This window comes from Pinus tabuliformis, chromosome 6 (genome assembly GCF_031772625.1).
Source record: "Pinus tabuliformis cultivar Carrire ecotype Pingquan chromosome 6, CPIR1, whole genome shotgun sequence".
NCBI lineage: Eukaryota > Viridiplantae > Streptophyta > Pinopsida > Pinales > Pinaceae > Pinus > Pinus tabuliformis.
The window spans coordinates 660,722,216-660,725,851 of NC_142292.1; positions in this window are offsets into that span (position 1 = coordinate 660,722,216).

A 3,636-nucleotide genomic window follows, 5' to 3' on the forward strand; every position below is an offset into this window, starting at 1 on the left:
AGCTTTGGGCTCAAATATTTGTGTACTTAATTCATTTCACTACTAAATATTTTCATTTTGCAAAGTTCTTGTAAGTTGAGGGTTCCTAGTGTGTTTGTGTGCATGATTTGCCTCAGACTAGATCTATGGAAACACTACAAACTTGCATGTCATCCCCACAATGAATACATTCATGCAATTAGAACCCCTAGATCCTTCGTGGTTGTCTCTATCTTTTGGTCAAGGTTATGCTTTCTATTTTTTCTCTACTTTGTATCTTGGTGCTATTTCCTCTTGTTACCATGACTTTAGGTTTCAACATTTCCTTGCTCTAGTCCTCATATGGGTTTATATAGATTTCCTCTCACTCTCATTAGAGTTAAGAGTGGGAAGAGTGAATTCTATAGTGATATTTAATTTGGTCTTTTGTATCCTAGAAGGCATCAACCTTTTCTTCGGTTTACATTTCATCGACCCTTAAGCACTACAAATTCTTTGTCCAACTCACTTTTTTCTTCCCACAATAAGCACGACTCAATAGAGAGGAAAATGATGGATAGGAGGTGGTGGATATAGTTGTGCAGAGGGTTCAAGAGCTCAAATTCTGGGCCAAGCCCTATGCAATTCATTTTCAAACCCATACACCCCCTAAGATTCAGTCTAAAATTAACATAGCTGAGGATGAGGTCAAGCATGAGAGACAAGGTATTATGGATTCTGAGGTGATGGATGGTCTAGCCACTTAAAATACTGACATTGGGAATACACAAGGTAGAAAAAATATTTATCTCTATATTGTGGACTTATATTGGCACATCAAGCTACTCTTGGGAAAATTGTTGGTCAATCAACAAGAGGCTAGGGAGAATATTCTACATATGTTGGATGGACAATAAATATTATTGATGGACATCGAAGGAAGGCTTGCTTTCTTTGAGATGGTTTCACCTCAAGGTATAGTAGCAACACCCCACTATAAGGAAAAATACCATCGTATTGACTTAGATACCTCTTTGTATTATTTCTTTTATTTTTCAGTTAATCTATGATTATCAAGGATGTTGTTATTTCAATTCCTGTTTTCTTGACTAGTTTTTCCCATATAAAGGAAAATTATCTTTTTCTTGATCTACATTAGTGTAAACTTTAGACTGGCTCTCATACTCTCACTAGTTTTCTCAATTTTGGGGAACTCTTATCTTTCTCATTTGATTGTTGATATACTTCATTTTTGGAAGCTTCTTGATAAATAACTATACTATCTTTGGTTCGGTTTCCCTCGCTGCTGGCGAGAGACTAATAATCTCTTAATAATTTTCTAATTTTGTGACAAAGAAATGGAAACTCTAACTTATTTCAAAAAAAAAACAAACACCACAACAACAAAACAATATTTTTAACTGTAAAAATCTATACATTCAAATTATAATTTTTTTAAAATAGAAAAATTAATAACTATTTCTTTTTAAAATTTAAAATAATAATATCAAATATTTAAAAACATATTTTCAAACTAACTATGAATACAAAATAATAATAATAATAATAAAACCATAAAATATACCAATCATGATTAATATTGAAACTTTTAACTTAAACTTTATAACATATATAACACAATAAAGTAAATCTAAATATAACACATGACATCTATCCTATCAAGTAAGAAATGGGAGGAATGTGCTATGCCACCCCTCCCTCAAATGACATATCATTCAAATTTACTACATATTCAAGCTTAGTGGTTCATTAGTGTGACGCATACCTTCATTCAAATGCAGGATGTGGAATTCTAGTCATGCATGGTTTCATGATTATGGTGTGTTTATTCCTTATTGTAGCTTTTAAGGGGATGTTCTTCCCACATTTGATGATATATGATGGGAAGGATTTCACTATTGCACATCCTCTAAACTTTAGATATTTTTTCTTATTTCCTTGGCTATACTCTGTCTCATATCACTAGAATGGATCCAGTGGTCATTATCATTACATGAAAAACCCTTCCTTCCTCTCATTTGTATCAAAGTAAAGAATCCTCAATATTGGGTTTGGCTCTAGTGCAGACTCTCTCCTTTTTAGTCTCTTCTCACCCCCCTCTACATTTATTTCCCTTCTCCCTTTGGTACACTCCTACTCTAAACTCATCCTTGGTCCCTTGCCTCCATTATGACACGTTAACAAGCCCATACTTGATAAGAAGTGGCTTACTATGAAGCAGGGGATCAAGGACCCATTTCAAGGTGGAATCCTCTTCTTGTCAATGTTATGAGAAAATTTCCTTGAACATTTAGGAAGAACTCTTGGATGCTAAATACGAAGTCATTGAAGAAAGAGGGTGTCTCTTAGACTCAAATATTGTTGCATAGGTGACAACTACGTTTCCAATATTAGTCATACCCAAAGAAAGCCAAAATAAACTTATACTAGAAGATGAAAATGTTATTGGGAAAAGTGCTTCAATGACTCCAAAGATAAGATCTTGCTTATGTTGGATGAGTTGTAGCTACAATTGAAGGACCTGATTAAAAAAATAGAGGATTGAATCTCAATTGGTTCCTCTGCCTAATCCAAGTAACTCTAACAATCAAGATAAAAACAACATCAAGGTTGACCCCTCCGAATCCACATAACCTCTATTTATTTTTCCTACTTTAGTAGTTTTTTCATTTCATTTGCAATTTGTCGGCTTGATCATGCCAACTTGATAGGATATTTTCATTTTGAGCAAAAACCTTATGTAAATTTTTGTTTAAGTTTTGTTTCTAAATCTCTCTTAGTCAAGAACTTAATGCATTTCCATTGATCTAGTTTTCCCAAATGATAGAAAAGGACATGCAATGACTACCTAGAATTGTATTTTCATGAATTATGAATTGAAATATTTTTCTTACCATACACGTGCACGCGCACGCGCACACATGGACACACACAGTAATAATAATAATAACAATATGAGATTTTGAGGTAAGCTAAATATATAAATTTTTATTTAACTTTTATCTCTAAACTTATCTTAGTTAAGACCTTAATGCATTATCACTTGTATTGTTTCCCAAGTAACAAATCAGGGCATGCAATGACTATCTAGAATTATATTGTTCAATTATCAATAAAAATATTTAGCTTAAAAAAAATACAAACTAATGTCATGAAAAATAAATCAAATTATAACTCTAAAAGCATTTTGCATTGCATAGTGATTTTTGTGTTAAGGCTCATAGAGGTGTTCATATTCTACCCTTCTGGATTTAAATATATGATCTCTTAGAAGGAAATACATATTCTCAAAATACATATAATAATTTTTATATTATTTTAAAAATATATATATGATTGAAGTTAAATATAAAAACCTGTAAAATTGTGTTTTTCTTCAAAACTAAGATTTACATGGATAAGATAGAAATGTTAGGCCAATCTTTCATTAGGGAGACTAGATCATGGTAAAAATTGCACACTTCATTGAGAGGCAAGTGATATCATGCTTTAAAAAATGAGTAGAAAGTGTATACACAAAAAGACTAGCCAAACTGGCTTGGAGATAGAATAGTTTGATTCAAAAACAAAATGGCCATGAACATATCAAACAAATATTTGAGTCAAAATCTATATCTTCCACTTGTATTGTTCTTTCATGTTGTCAAGGGTGTTGCT